The sequence below is a fragment of the Hirundo rustica genome, chromosome 2 (assembly GCF_015227805.2).
Source record: "Hirundo rustica isolate bHirRus1 chromosome 2, bHirRus1.pri.v3, whole genome shotgun sequence".
Classification (NCBI taxonomy): domain Eukaryota; kingdom Metazoa; phylum Chordata; class Aves; order Passeriformes; family Hirundinidae; genus Hirundo; species Hirundo rustica.
In genome coordinates, this window is record NC_053451.1 from 116,155,793 (window position 1) to 116,172,004 (window position 16,212).

Below are 16,212 nucleotides of genomic sequence, written 5' to 3' on the forward strand. Positions count from 1 at the left end.
GCCCCGACGGCGGCGGGGGAGCCGGGCAGCGCCGGGAGCGGCGGCGGCGGCCGCGCTCGGCGATTGGAGAGAGGAAGAGGCGCCCGGAGCCGGGGGCCAGCGCGATGGGCTGAGCCCGTCCCGACTGAAGTGACTCACCGCAGTCGGCAACGCCGCCGGCCCCTGCCCGCTGCCTCACTCCCTCCCGAGCTCCCGCCGCTGGCGGCCGCTTGCCTTCCCCCGTCCCGTCCCGTCCCGCCCCGTCCCCCCTCCCCGGGAGCCCGGAGTGACCCCAGCCCCAGCCCGGTAAGTGCTTTCCCTTCGGGGCTGCGATGGGGCGGCGAGCGGAGAGCGGAGAGCCGGCCGTCGGGGCGGGAGCGGAGGGGAGATAGGCGAGGGACCGATCGGGGACAGGGACCGGCCGGGCGAGTGACCAGCCGGGGACAGGGACAGCCGGGTGTCCCCTGGCCGGCGGCTGGATCGTGGCAGCCCCGAGGGCTCGGCAGCCGCAGCCGCGCATCCTCTGCGCGAACAGTTTTCTTTAAGTTTTGGAGGATTAGCGCTGTTGGGCTTCGGGCTGGCCGCTGGCTTTTCGGGCAGAAACCGCGTTTCCCCCTCGCCATCAATTTTCCCCCGCCTGCGGATCGTAATAAGCAGCGTTGGTGCTTTTGTAATTCTTTCAGCAATTCATCATTCAGTTAACTAATAGCTCTATGACTTTCCCAAAGCTGGGCAGCTCTTGCACGTAGGAAAACCTTCAATTACCTGCGTGGCTGAGGGGAGTCGTCGTTATGTTTGGTACTTTTCGGAGTAAGGGATATGCGGGGCTGTTTTGGTGACCAGATGACTTCGCTGAGGAGTTTGGAGTGCACGTAATTGTATTTACAAAAGCGGGAGTTGCAAGTTCTGGCTAACATAAACTTCCATTCATTTCTGCCTTTGCTGAGAGCCCACGGTTCGAGGAAATGGCTCGTTCTTTAATGAAGTTTTATTTTTATTATTATTATTATTATTATTATTATTATTTGCATTCTAAGTGTCGTTCTGTGAATTAACTCTGTTCTGAAGTAAGAGTTTGAAAATTACATTCTGCCCCGTTCTGCCCATGTAATTTTGAGTCCATTAGGAAAACCAGGATAGGTCTATGAACTGCACATGGAGAAATGTCACATTCCTTTGGTTTAACCCTTTGAGCACTTCCCTGGTTTCACTGAAACAAGTGAAGCAGGCAAAGACAGCTTCTCACTGGGGTATGAAATGTAAACTTTTGTCGGGATACGTACATCAGGTATGTGATTTCAGGCACACCTGAACTGATAGGAAAATCAAGGAGAGAAATAGATCATTTGATAGTTTCCCAATAAGAAGTAAATAAGTAAAGGCATAAACAGACCAAGCCATACCTCTAAGGGACAAATAGATATGTTGATTGCCTGATCTATTTCTTAAAGGGCATTTATAAAAACAAAGCTATGGTACATTGGAATAGCAACATCAGTCCTTATTTTCTCTTTCATATGCATATGTGGGCAAACAATGGCAAATTCTTTGAAAAGGTTTGCAAGAAAAATCTACCAGCTCCAAAAACATGTCAGGGTTTAGAGCTTTGAACAGCATCTGTCCCCACCTCCCACAATTTAGTCCCAAAGTTAAACAAATCATATAGTACTGGATAGAGTTACGTGTTACACGAATTTTATAAATGATCTGTCAGGGTAAGTCCTAGGTGTGATTAGTCGGACTTTTTGCTCCTGAGGTGTTACTCCCTTTGGATTGTCATTTCTGTAGCATTTGGTTCTTAGGGATAGATTCTAATAGACATGTGTATTTATGCACGTTCTCCTTCTGATGGTTTTTAAGCAGTAGTGCCTGTGGGGTTCTCTCTCTTTCTTTTAAATGAATTTGAGCTCTTTGTAAGGCAGTGAAGAAATCTGGGTGTATGAGTCCAGTGTGGACTCACAATGATGGCAACCATGAGCTTAAATCCCAGGTTGTTCCAGACTTGGGAGTTGTGTCTCTCATCACAAGGATGCTGGGTTGTTTGTCCTTTTCCCTCTGGAACACCAGTTTGGATCTCGCTGTTGTCGGGGTTCAAATGACAATTCTGCCTGAAGAGCCTGCCCTGTGAAAGTGTCTTTGCTACCTGCTCTGCTGTGGGAAGTTTGTTTTCTGTGCATGCACAGGGCTGTGTAAACAAACAGAAAGCCCTGGGAAGGCTGTGGCAGTCCCATTGCTTTGAACAGCACCCCGTGAACAGAATACCTGGCTACTGATGAGGCAAATCCTTTCCCACTGCTCTTTCTCCAAACCCCTAGCGCTTTGCTGTCACAGCATGAGGCTCGTGGCACTGCTCTCCCTCTGCCGAGTGTTTCATTTTGAGGGCTTCGCTGTGATCCCTCAACACAGCAGTTCCTCCTCCAGTGAGGATCAAAAAACACTTGAGGAGCTTCTGCGGTGCTGATGGCATCTGGTATCCCCAAAACACTACACGTTACGTTTCCTTTCCTCGCCTGAGCTTTACTAAATGCTCCAGGAGTTAGAAGCAGGTAGCAACAAAATAATTTACAATGGTTGGGTCGAAACAAACCCTTTCCCTTGAATATCCATTGCATTGGGGTTTTGTCCCACTATCAGGAAGCTTGCCATTTTCTTTCAAGTGAATAGTTGCTGTTTTCTATTTTTTATTTTTATTTTTTTTCAGGAAAAGGCAGCCGTAAGGGCAAACTGTGCTCCTTTGAATCATGTGAGCAGCTCTGTGGAAATCTGTGTCCCCAGCTCGAGGTGGAAGTTGTTGACAGGGGGTAAGGTCGGAAAGGGCCCTTTGGGCCTGATCCATATCAGCTGAGGTCAGCGGGGCAGGCTTAGCCCTGAGTGCCTAAAGCTGCCCGCTGCTTCTCTGTGCAGCTGGGAAGGGATGCCAGGGATTAGTGTATGCTTTGTATGGCACTTTTCCTATACAGTCGATTTAAAATGTTTTTTTATTTAAAAAAAAAAAAAAAAAAAAGTTCACGCTGGGGCAGGGATATTTTCAGCCTGAATTATAATGTTGTTTGTCTTGGGTTGGAAGAATTACCTTTTGTGCGATAACACCACGCTGGTTTTCATTATGCCCACAACTGGCCGCTCTCGCAGCCACTGGAATATTTTTTTACTTCCCAGGGTGGTTCTGGCCATGCCCTTTCTGACACGCAAGTTTCCCAGAAAAATCGAGCATTTTGTCTTTTTGGCTGAAGGTTTGAGTCCAAAATATTTGTACCAATTTGTCATTTTGGAATATAGTGGTATCTAAGCTAATATATTTCCTTCACAGTGTAGTTAACTAGTGTAGGTAGAAAACTGGCAGTCTAAAATTACTTTGCTAAATTTAAATGTAAGTAAAAAACAGGCAATAGAAAAAAAAAATTAAAGGGTATATCTAAATATGGAGTTGTGGCCATATCTGTTATATTTAAACTGCATTTTAACCTCTTCTATTTATATTTAGTGGTCTGTGTATACTCTGGAGGGGTTAATTGAATTCAAGAAACAGCAATTTCACAATGAAACCCAAAGAGTTTATTCTGCTGTGGACACGGTGCACACCCTCATTAATCAGCGATTTATCAAAAGTAAAACGTGTGCAGTGAGGTATTTTTTAATGTTGCTTGAGAGCAAAAATGAGACTTGATCTAAAATAAGCGTGAATGGATTTGCAACACGCCTGCTTTTCTCGGACTGCCGTGGCAGAAGCATCTCCTGCTGCCTTGGGGTGGCACTTTTCTTTGCGTGGAGTGTGAGATTCCACCACAGCAATTATTTCCCTCAACTTACCCCCGTTCAGAAATGCCCTTTTTTCATTTAGAAAGCTGCCGTGGTAAGTGGATTGTCCTTGCACGCTGCTTGCATCAGCTGCAATCCCTCCTTGGCACAGCTTCAGTCCAACAAGAAAAAAACCCCCATTATTCCAGGAACAAAATACATAGTTATTTTTTGTTTGATAATGCATCACATAAATATTAATCGTCTGCCCAAAGGAAAAACAGTAAACACATGTTTTCATTTTAGCTGGGGCTACAACCAGCTTTGATAAGGGATGGTTGAAACCCCAGGGCCTCGAGCTGTAGCCACACAACTCTGGCTGACCACAGTGGGTTGGGAAGTGGTTGCTGTGCACAGGTGAGGGTTTGGTTTTGCTTTGAGGCCTTCTGTGTTGATTCATTTTAGTATTTAACACATGATACAACACCCAGGTGCCTGTTAAAGGGTCCTGGCAGCAGCATTGCTTCCAGCCTTCGGGAAGATGCCGCGCTGCTGCTTGGGCACTCGGCAGCATTGGTGGGATATTCCAAAGCTGCTGCCTCTTCCAGGTGCTGCTCCTGCCCAACAAATACCGCCTTCAGTTGTGTTTCAGGCCTCCAGAATCGGTGTGTAGCTCCCCACTCTCCTAATTAGCTGCTGACTGGGGGGAGCGAGGCTGGCTCATAGGGGATGATGAGCACGGCCGCTCCCGCGTGAGGCCAGTTCGGCAAATACCACCTCAAATGTGGTTTCAATCAGCTCCGCTCAGACACCCAAGTTCTGAGCTTCCTCCAGGAGGTCCCTAATGAAACAGCCTCGTTTCCTTTTCACCTCTCGAAGCCATGGCAGTGGGAGGAAAGCCCTGATTGAGCGCACAGCGGGAGAGCGATTTGGGGCGCTGGGCTGGACGGGGCAGCGCGAAGAAGGCGTTGGAGCTGCGGGGTCTGGGAATTGGGAATGCTGCCTGTGGCCAGCGCCCAACTCCTGCCCCAAGGAGAGCAGAGCAGGTCACAGCCCTGGCTGTGCCTGTGCAGGTGTGAGTGGGTCAGGGGAAGGTTTCTCTTCCGTCATCCCAAGTGCATCGCCCACCAAATTAGCATCTTGTCCTCCTGCTTTTAACTGTCTGCTACAAGTGGTCGGTAAGGACTTGTTTCCTTTTTTTTCATTTTTTTTGCTACTATTATGCTGTTAAAACGTGCATTGATTTGTCAGCTGTTCAGGTCGTTTCGTTTTTCTGGTTCTGGGAGCGTTGGCGTAGGAGGAGCAGCTTTTGCTGCCCTGTAGACGACTTACAACAAAATGTTTTGTGAAATCTGATTGATTTCTTCTAATTTTTAAGGCACGTAGGCTTTTCACTTCCATAATTTTTGCATTGAGTTGATTACTTTATATTCACTTCTCAAGTATGGATATACATGGTATACTTGATCTGATTTGACTGAAAAAAATTCTTTCAACAAATCACTTATATTTTGATACTTAATAGTTGGAGTGCATGTAGTGTGTGATTTTAATGCAATTAAATGCACATGTGAAAATCAGGGATTTAGAAAATTGTGCACTATCTCTTTCTGTAAATTAAACAAGAAAAAATGGCAAGCAATTTTATGGCTTATATTTTTCTGTGTAAGTAGAAAAGGGTTTTGTACAGAAGGAAGTCTTGTAGTTATGCAGAAGGAAAGGCTTCTTAGCAAAATTCCTTTTTCTAAGGAGGCTTTGTCAGTTCTGAATAAACCCTGCAATAAATTTAAACCTGGTGGTTTAAAATTCTGTTTATAAAACGGACTGCTCTCTATGGAGTTCACAAATTATACACAAAGGATTAACCACTAAAGTAACATAAAGATGTTGCATTGCAACATGCACTGAGATTAAGCTGAAAAATCTGCTTGGAAAAGCAGCTGATCTGCAGGACTTGCAAAGTAGACGTGGGAAAAGTTCTCCATCATTTCTCTAAAGAACTGCTGTTGCTGTTCCACTAATTGTTCTGATTGTAGTTGGCTCTTAAAAGACTTACAGAAGGGGGTTTTTTTCCACACAGGCTTGTGCAAAAATTTGTATTAAAAACAAGTTTGGAAAAGGAAAAAAATAAAGGTTTTATTGCCACACTAAGATAAGATAAAGGATTTAATATCAAATCAAGATCTGGTTTAGTCCTGGTCGATATCTTGTGCCTTCTCTTAAATTTCATTACATCTGCCCAGAATGCGAAGCTGGGAATTTGGGCTGGTGCTCTTCATTCCTTCGCTGCATTTATAAGTTCTCTGGTATTTTTATGTATTTATTGCGAACAGTCTGTAGCAGTCTCTGTACCTCTCGCAACCAAGACAAGCCAAATCATCTGTCACCAATATGTGTGTCAACATCCTGACACCACCGCGGGCACCGTCCTTTGTAGGCACCTCCAAGGCTTCATTTCAGCAGAGCAATTCATCACCCCCTTGAAATGAAGAGCTTGGAGAAACCTGAACCTGGCCTCTTCCTTCTCCCATGCAGAGAAGTCACTTCTAAGGGATGAGACTGTAAAATGGCTTTAGGAGGGTAGCATTCAATTTGCCTCGCTGTAGCCATCCAAAAATCAAGGATCTGGCTTACAGCAGTTGTGTTAATTCCAGCCTGGCCAGAGGACAGGTTAATCTTGCCAGTCTCAGACAGTGATGCTCATTTGGGGAAGGCACTGAAGATGCAGGAGATGGTCCAGCAGCTTGGGTAGGAATTGGGGTTGCAGGACTGGGTATTTTGGCTTTTACGTGGCTGGCATGGAGTGCCCTGAATTCTGCATCCAGAGACAAATCCGGTCCTTCCAGCAGCTGATCTTAGGGAGACTGAAGGAAAAAATATAAGAAAAATATAGCAGAGACTGGATGAATAATACATTCTGAGTGGAAATTATTATTATTGCTGACTTATAATTTTAATTTTAAAGTATAATTTTAAGTAAACAACAGTTTAATTTTTGCCATTGAGCTTCCTTCTTGTTTAAAAATAGGAACATTAGAAATAGCAACAGAAAACCTTTTTATCCTTTCCGCACTGCTCTCTTAACTTCCTTGAAAAACGGAGTAAGAGAAGGTTAGCCATCATTCCTTTCAGCTTCAGAGTCAGATAGGAATGGATTAATGCTGCTGCCTTTCTCTTAGGAGTCTGTTCTGCCCATGAAGGAAATAGTAACAACCATTTACAGTGCCTTTTTTTTTTTTTTTTAGGCTAGTCCAACTGTTTAGATGACAGCCTTGGGTCTATACTTTGCTTAAATCTCTCGAAGCACAACTATGGATGGCTCATTTTGGACAGGCCATGAGCTTTTTACTTGTCAGGGGCAGTTTTTAGCCCCTTGATGACAGTGGTCCCTGCAAGGAGCGCAGCTGAGCTGCCTGCAAAGCAGCTCTCTGCATGGAGCCAGTGGGGAAGGAGGGGCGAGCTCCCAGTTTGTTATTTGCTTGTGATTTCCATGACAGTTTACAGGAGACAGAGTTGTAACCAAATGTGAGCCCAGGGAGCTCGGCCTGTGGTCTGTCTGCAGAGCAGGAATGTGGGACGGGGCGGGGTCGGGATCAGGTTGTAGAAGGATGCAGGAGCCAAGGTGCAGGGAATTTGGGCTGTCCTCCACCCCTGTCCCTCTGGGCTGTCACCTCCCTGTGTGATGTGGCATTTGTGGCACTGAGGTGGGGCACTGCCCCCTCAGCCACCCACAGGAGCACATCCAGCCCTCCCTTCTGCCCCTCAGGCTCATCCTGACAGGTTTTGGTCCAAGACTGGATTTATATAACTCCCTCTTCGCTGTGTTGGTTCCGCAGGACTAGAGAGGAGTGAGAAGTACTAAAAATCTATTTTGGTCACTAAAGTAAGCAGACATGACTCAGAATACTCACTGGGAACAGATCTGCTGGATGAAAAGGTGCCATTTTTACATAGTCGCTTTTCTGACCGTGCCCTTTAAACTCTTTACAAAAATAGAATCTTTTCTCTGGCACTTCTCTTGGAAGGCAGGAACGGGAGTGAGAGCGAGGACGTTTGCTGCGCTCCAGCCCCTGCTTCGGAACCAGACAAACTGTGCGCGTTTTGTAAGGCGAGTGCAACATGTGTTTAACACCAGGAAGAGCAAGAAAGGAGGCATTTGAAATTCGTGGGGAGGGGATTTGGGCTTGGATAGTTTTACCATTCGCGGTAGAAAAGCGTGATCCCTCGTTCCTGCCTGTTACGGTTGGATGAATTCTGGCCAGCGCTCTGCGCCAGTTTCTGGCATCCTCGTGTCCCTGCAGGAGCAGGTTCGGATCAGCGGGCTCGTCTGGAGCATGGAGAGGCTCCGTTTGACCACTGCCTCTGGTTCCTCTTGGACTGAGTGGCCTCGGCTAAAAATGAGCCTGAAACCACACTGACGTAATCCGTGTTTATGGACCTGTGAGGAAACAAATCATCGCTGGCAACCAGAGCCCCAGTCGGGTTGTCCCCCACACGAGGGGCGAGTTCCCCCTGCACTGGTGAGCCCAGGGCCCCTCCAGCTCCTGGGGAAGCCCATGGAGCCCAGTCCAGATCCCCATCCCTGTTGACTCTCATCTGCATTCCGTGGAAAGGATTAGCAAGGCAAATCATTTCACAAAAAGTCACTCCCAGCTAAGTAGGTGATGCTGAATTTTTGAACTCTTCTCGTCTCTTTCTCATTTTTAATGGTTTGGTAGGAAGCTGGAGCCTGGCTGCTGCACGGAAACTCAAAACCAGCAGTGTAAGCGCACCACATGTGCTCCTGGGTGTTTGACAGTCCTGTTGTTCTCCTTTGGAGCATTGCTGTCTTGAAAAGAAAAACAACAAGCCTGATTTAACCTATTTACCACTTTCAGTTGGTTTTACATGGAAAAAGAACACCAACCCATAAATTCCTCTTCCTCCTCTGTTCCAGAATAACCCCTGAAAGAGTTTGAAAACTTTGAATTTCTGTTCAGTGGATGAAATCTTATCCTTGCTGAAGTGGCTGAAGCTTCTCTGATGGCTTTCAAGGGAGCAAAGCTCTTCAGCTTAAATGTTTCTTCCTCATGATTCTGCTGGGGCTGGAAAGCCCTGGAAGTGTTTTCACTGTGATTTCCTAAAGCCTTAATTCCCCCCAGTTAGTACAGCATTTAGAGGCACCGTCTTTTTCGCACAGGAAAGAGCCACTGCTTTTTCTGTTGATAAAATTTCCTTTGTATGAGCTCAGAGAATTTCCACTTTCTCTGTGTGGGCTCATCTTTCATAGAGGAGGAGACATGGGTCATACGCCTGCAGATCTCACAGCTCCCTCCTGCTCCATCTCTGGTCTCCTCCCAGTCCTTTGGCAGGCAGGAGTCAGTGAAGATTTGCTGTCAAGGTCTCCTGTTTTAATTCCTCGCCAGACCCAGTAGCTTCCTCTTGCTGGGGAATCCTATTATTTTCTGGTTTAAATTTGAAAGGTGTTTTGGATATGATGACATTTACAGCCAAAGCACATCACCTCTAATATTGTCTCCTTCTCTTGAAGCAAGGCAGGTGATCTCAACAGGCAAGAAAAGGGAGGAAAAGCCCAGCAGGCTTCTGGGACACACAGGATTGTCACTAACCTGGCACTGAATGGCCCTGGGGATGGGCCTCCCTTCTCAGTCCCACTTGTGTTGTCTGAAGGGAAACTTTCTACTCTGGCATTTGAGTAGAGCTGGTTCAGAAGTTTTCTGTGCTACAAAAACACAGAATCATTAAGGTTAGAAACCTCCAAAATCATCAAGTCTATACTGACTGATGCCCACCCACCTTGTCACCCAGCCCAGAGCTCTGAGTGCCATGTCCAGGCCTTCCTTGGACACCTCCAGGGATGGGCACTCCAGACCTCCCTGGACAGCCCATTCCAACACTTAGCAACATTTTTTTGAAGAAATATTCCCCGATATCCAGCCTGAGCCTCCCCTGGCCCAGCCTGAGGCCGTTCCCTCTGCTCCTGTCCCTGTTCCCTGGGAGCACAGCCCGACCCCCCCGGCTGTCCCCTCCTGTCAGGGACTTGTGCAGAGCCACAAGGTTCCCCCTGAGCCTCCTTTTCTCCAGGCTCAGCCCTTTCCCTGCTCCCTCAGCCCCTCCTGGGGCTCCAGCCCTTCCCCAGCTCCCTTCCCTGCCCTGGACACGCTCCAGCCCCTCCAGGGCTCTCCTGCAGGAGCCAGAGCTGGACACAGCCCTGGAGCACAGAGGGACAATCCCTGCCCTGCTCCTGCTGGACACACAATTCCTCAGCCAGGGACAGAGGGAATGAATGAGGCACTTGGCTTCTAGGTGAACTAAATGTTACTATTGTAGCGCTGTAATTACAAGGGTTTTAAATTAGGTATTGACCACAGTTGAGAGCTGGTTCTCCACTGTGCCGCTCGCAGGCACTGAGATATGTACCAGCTCCTGAGGGGAGCAGGCTGTGAGAATAACTCATTAACCAGTTACTCCATGGTGCTCTTATTCCACATATGGTGTGAGGGCTGCTGGGGGTCTGGAAGACATTAAGACATGGTCTGAGAAAGGGCTGCACAGGAAAGGCAACAAATAACCCCACAGAGCCAGATCCCCATTCCCACACCGCTGCCAGGTACGTGCCCGTGTCACCCTGAGCCAGGGTTCCATTTCCCTCGTCCTGGGGGGAGCCCAGATAGGTGAATTGTGAGTAATTGCACATGAGGAGAACCTTTGCTTGGTCACATCCACGTGGAGCAAGTCCTTTACTGTTAAGGAGGATGAATATTTGCCGCTTCTTCCATGTGCTTTTGCTGCATGGGATGGGCTGAGGGATGCTGTTTCCACATCCGTGTTTCCAGTGGTAATGAATGCTACGGGGAAGCGGACAGCGGTGAGGCCATTTCCTTCACAGTGGGAGGAAAGTAGTAATTCAGGAGACCATTAAACATTAGAAATACCTCTGCGAGGTCCCTACAAAGACACACTCCATTTAGATTAAAGTCCCGTAGGGCCAATTACCTGGGAGGAACATAAGAACTTAAACAAAAGCTGAGTTAGGTATGCTGCCCACCGTGGGCTTCGAACAAGAATGGATGCAGTGAGGAAACACTCGTGTGTGTTATGAAAGTGAGAACACTGAGAGTAGGTCTGTGTAATAACCCACTTTTACTGTTCCCTCAGGATCAGCGTGCACAGGAAATATCTGTGGCATGCTTGCTTTTCCTGGAGATGACAGCAGCCCTTTGGCAACCACTTTGTTCGATACTTTTCAAAATGTTGGGCTGTTGTTTTATGAACGCGCTCTTGGTTTTTCGGCTGCCAGAGCCTTTGTGCTTGGCTTTCTACCCTTCCTAAAGTTGCCCATTCCCATTTCAACCCTGGATACGTCTCCATGAGTGCCCTTAGGTAGCTGTGGTGAGGCCTCTGTTTTTCTCCATGTTGCTGTTGGGATGGGGCTTGAAAAAAAACAGCAAGCCAACAAAAGTCCCTTATGATCCTTGTGTGAAAATAACCTCAGTGGCCTGTGCCCATCTGTGTGGGTGGCTCTGGAGCCCTGGAGATGGAGGGTTAAGGCAAAAAAATTTGAAACACCGTTGTTTCTGTCAATGTTTTCTAAGAGTGGGCTGAGTATTTTGCACAAGATTGCAAGGCAGAGCTTGATCCCAACACTGGCATTAAAAACCTGCCTTTGCTTCTGCTGCTTTTATTTGAACATTTAGCTATTTGCAGTTAGACCTGAGCACCAGAGTGCACTGATCCTTCAGGCAAGGGATTTTGAAAATGAGTCTGTTTTAAGACACTGGAGCAATATGTTCCTTAAAGTGTTTACTGATGCAAATTGCTGCCCAGTCTTGAAATGGCCTCCTCCCTTCAACATCATAAAAGAACTCTCTTAAGAGAAGACACAATAAACAGTCTGAGGTCTAATAAGTGAACAAGCAAGGCTGAAAGGTTTTAAAATACTGCTTGCTTAAATAAGAGTCATTAACATTGTAACTGATAATGAGAAAAATGCTCATGCCATTAGTGGTTTACCACTTTGGTTCCGAGAGGATAAAAACAGCTTCGTAAAAGAGACCGCAGACTGTCCATTTTCAGCCTCAGTGCAGGGCAAACACTTCAGGAAAAATACAAACCCCATAATTTAAAATAATAATTTAGTATTTGTGTTTGCGAAGCGTGCTTGAAATGCCTTTTGAACACAGGAGAGTGTGGTGATGTGTGAGCCCCAGCACTGGGTGTCCTTGCCTTGGTGCCATGGCTCATCCACCTGCTGGGAGCAGTGCAGGAGCAGCCTCTGACTTCCTTTGGTATCCCCATCTGCATGGAGAAAGCTGAATTTTCATTTTTCAGGTAGTGGCCCAGGGCTTAGTGGGTACTTGAGGCCATCCTGGGATCCTTCTTGTAGTGGCCTTGCTGTTTCCTGCCACAGGAGTGGGGAATTTTTTGGCAAATGGTGAAATTTCAGTCCCAGTTTGGCTTGCTAGAGCAGGGAATAAAAGAGGCTGGGTCTGGTTGGCTCAGGGCATTTCTGGGATTTGGTGGCTGAGGAGCAGTGGCAGCAGCAGTGATGTGACCTTGTTTAACTTGACCACCTGGGTCGGGTGATCTCTTCTTTTAGGATGGTTCCTTCTTCTGCACCTCTGTTGTTTTTATCTTCTTTTTTGCCAGAGTCAGGATTAAATGCTCAAGACAGTATTTCTTGTTCGGACTCAGATGTGTTTTAATTCTTACCTACATCGCAGTCTCACAAGCCGTGAGTTCTAGAGCACTTCTAGCTAACAAAGTAAAAATGGAGCCATATCTGTCTCTCTAAAGGATAGACTGTCCAATTCAGAAATGGCACCTAAATTATTTTTACTTTTAACCCAATAACCAACCACCCATGGCCCACAATGGGGACTTTTCTATCCAATTACAAAATACCACCCAAACCGTGAAGAAGAAGGTGAAGAAGGACTAGCCTTAAAAGTTTAAGTTAAAACTTTAAAAAGTTCCAAGTTTTCCACTGTGTGATATTACACACTTCTATTCAAACTACACATTCAATTTTGGAGGCCTTCTCCATGGCCTCAGGTCAAATGCGGTGTTTTCTTGGGGTTCAGTGCCTGTCAGAACAGAAAGCCTGGAATTCTCAGTGACCAGGGTTCCAACACATCCTCTTCTTTCTCTGGGCTCTGTCTCCTGCTCAGTGTGCAGGGCCTTGTGTTGACCTCAGCCAGGACTTTGACAGTCACTGAATGAATGAGTTGAGTTGGAAGGGAGCTTAAAGATCATCTTGTTCCTACCCCCAAGAAAACCTGGTGTTTCATCCGGGCAAAGCAAAGTTTGGGACTCAGTGTGCTGCATTCCATGTCTTTAGTAAGGCACTAGAAATGAGGGCAGGAGGAGGTTGAAATGCGTTCTCACACCGTCTCTGGTTGTAAATCCAACTGCCCTGGGTTTTACTGGTGCCTCCTGCAGCCCTGCTGCATCAACCACAGGCTTTGCTCTTACGTAAAAGATGGAAAGTGACACGAAAATGACTGCTGTGCCCTATTCAAAATGAGAACTCAATCAAGGCAGGAGCACAGCTGGGCGAATGACAAGAGAAACAGAGCGGTGCCAGGGTGAATTTTTATGGAAATGCTCTCTGAATAGTATTTCCATGAAAAGACAACTTGCTTGCAGATGGAGGCTGCATTGCATGAAGGAGAGTGTGTTGTACCACACCCTGAATCTGTCAAGGTCCATAAACTTTTCACATATTTTAAGTTCAGGCAACAGAGAGGCAATATTTAAGACACAAAGGTTTTCTTCTTTATGTCAGTGTAATTATGTTATCCCCAAAGGAAGAAAATGTAAGCCAGGGGAAAATAAAAAGGGAAGTTTGCAGAAGAAACATTTCAAATATAAAGTAAAGGTCAAATATAATTTGAAATAGAAAGTAAATTGATCTATCAGAAAGGACACTTTTCAGGATCATAGAAAGATCCTAATTTGACATTTCAACAGCATCCTAGAGGATAGCAGTGATAGGTCTTTGTCAGGGGCTGTAGTGGTCCTTTTATTGGAGGAGCACAAGTGGCTTAAAAACTGCAAAAACTTTTCCCTGTTGATGGCAATGGCACTTTTCTTATTCACATCACCAGAAAAAAAGATGAGAGGAACTGTATAAAAAGCAAGAAATGGTTGATATTCAAAAGGTGGGAAGGGAGAAGAAACCTGGAAGAAACCAAACTTGGAACTGCCACACTTGGATTTACTTAAACACCTTTTTTTTGAGTCATTGTAGCCTTCTCAATGCGTTGGTTTCCAAACTGCCTGACTGATTTCACTGCAGACTTAGTGGCTATCAGCAGAGCTACTTCAAAAGGTGATTTTTGAAATGAGTTAATTTTCCACTGTTTCTGGGACTTTTTCATGTCATACCAATCAAGTTTGAAATGCACTGAGAGAGAAGTTCTTGAGACAGCCTTGACATTTTTTTTCAGCCTCTTCCTGCATGTTGCTTTCTGAAATAAATGGGAATGCGTTTTTTAATTTATGATAGCTTATAACGTGATGTCAGGGCTGTTGTAAGAATAATAATCAAGGATTCTTATACTGGCTTGATTGTTTACATTTCCTTTTGGCACTGCCAGTGGTAAGCCAGAGGTAGTAACACTGAACATACTCCTCTGTCATCCTCTCAAAACTTGTCACCACGGAATAGAAGATGACTGTGCATGTGTTCTAAAGCTGAAGGCATTTGTCAAATGCCATGATGGCTTCGATAAAGGTCTGCAGTGCAGATCCCATTACAAGGAAAACTTTGGAATGGGTAAGCCTTGGCTCTAGGGGTTGGAAGTAGAGATGAGTGACAGCCATTCTCTAAACTGCTGGATTTGGGAAATGGGAAAAACAAACTAAAAAGGAATCTCAGCGGGAGATTGTGGGTTTTTGTGTGGGTTTGGTGGTGGCACTGCAGAGTCAGGAGATGGGCTCTCTAAGGAGTTGGTGGGGCTGTTGCTCCCTCAATCCAATGTCAGTCTGTTCCCTGCATCCCCTGCAGCCATGGAGTTGGGGATCCATGGTTTTTAAATTCCCAGTGAAATGACTGGGAATCACCTGCCTGCAGCACCCGAGAGTGCATCCCCCTCACTCAGGGACAGTGGGACGTGTCCTTACTCCTCTTTAATCCCAAACCCATCTAATATATGCAATAAGCCTGGCAAAAACATCAGTAGCAAGTGCTGACACGGGTGGAACACCCCTGGGGATGGAGCAGGGGATCCTGTTACCCCCTGTTCTGCTGCACAGCCTTTCAGCCGGCATAGAATGGATGTTAACCCTTTCAAAGCTCTTCTGGTCAACAGAGAAAGGCAAAAAAGTGCTTCTGAGAACCCTGAGGTTTGACTTTTAAAGGTTTGTGTCAGCACAGAAGGGCTACAGGGAAGCCCAGGTGGCTCAGCAGATCTTGGGGATGGCAGTGGCCGTCCCAGGGTGGTGAGGACAGGGTTCAATCTGCCACGGGCAGTGAAGTGTTGGGGCAGTGCTTTCATGCCCTTGCAGCCTTGATTTCCAGCCTACCCTTTATCTGGGGCTCTTTATCACCTCTCATGTCCTTACAGGCACATCTCTCTACAAGAAGCAGTTCAGTTCTCCTAAAAAGAAGAAAAATCAGTTTGCATCAGTGCACGACTGCCTCCTGTCTCTGCTGAACCCCCACCCGCCCACAAACGTTGTCATGCACCACTTGCTTTGCACGAGGAAGGGGATATTACATCTCCAGGTTATTTCCCCAGTACTTTTATTGTTCGGCCCACTACAGGAAGGTTTCAGGGAGTATATCCAGAAAGATGTTTTTGTTCCCCCACCATGGGTTTCAGTCCCAAGACTGCCAATTAAATTATCCCATAAATCCTCCATTATAGGTAGTAAAACCTAATTTTAGATTTCCTGCCCGCTCTAGTGTCCTGCCTGATTGCTACCAGTTGGAGAGAGGCTCAACCTGTTAAGCAGACAATTGCAGTGAGTTGGCTGTTTCTTTCTGTGCCACATGTGGAAAACTTTTTAATATCTGGTATTTGGCCATAATTCTCCCTGGTTATTTTCTACCTTTTAGTAGTTGGAGGGGTTTTTTGGGTTTGTTTTTTTTTTTTTTTTTGGGGGGGGGTTGGTTTTTTGTTTTTTGAGGGGTTTTATTGGGTTGAAAAATAGACATCTGCAATTTATTCTTTTGTCAAAATGTTTGTGAGAGAAGAGCTTGCTCTGCTGTGGATAAGGAACAATGTTATTCTGACTTTACTGCTAAAACATTAATAGTTTAAAATCAGGTTTTTTTATAATCCTGTTGAAAATCACCGTGTTGATAGAGCTAACATACTTCCGTGTAAACTGAAAATGTCTCAGATTATCTGAATATTCTTTCATTCTTGTTCAAATACAAATTATTATTTAGCTGCGGTGCTGACTTTCTCGAGGGCAACTTCTGCTAATCATATTCTTATGAAAGAACATTTCTTTTAAATACAGTATTACTAAAAATTTCTCTTT

At 46.0% G+C, this 16,212-nt stretch overlaps 1 protein-coding gene across 2 annotated transcripts in view; it reads left to right on the forward strand.

Annotated features, from left to right (window-relative positions):
* Positions 1 to 251: 251 nt before the first annotated feature.
* Positions 252 to 16,212, forward strand: part of ERG (ETS transcription factor ERG) — a 142,493-nt gene continuing 126,532 nt past the window's right edge. Inside the window, exon 1 of one of the 2 annotated variants that reach the window (XM_058419399.1) lies at positions 252 to 285. The gene's annotated coding sequence lies outside the window, so the exon portion shown is untranslated. Of the gene's footprint in view, positions 286 to 2,751; positions 2,781 to 16,212 lie in introns of those variants that run through there. The other variant, XM_040056205.1, reaches the window with a different exon arrangement.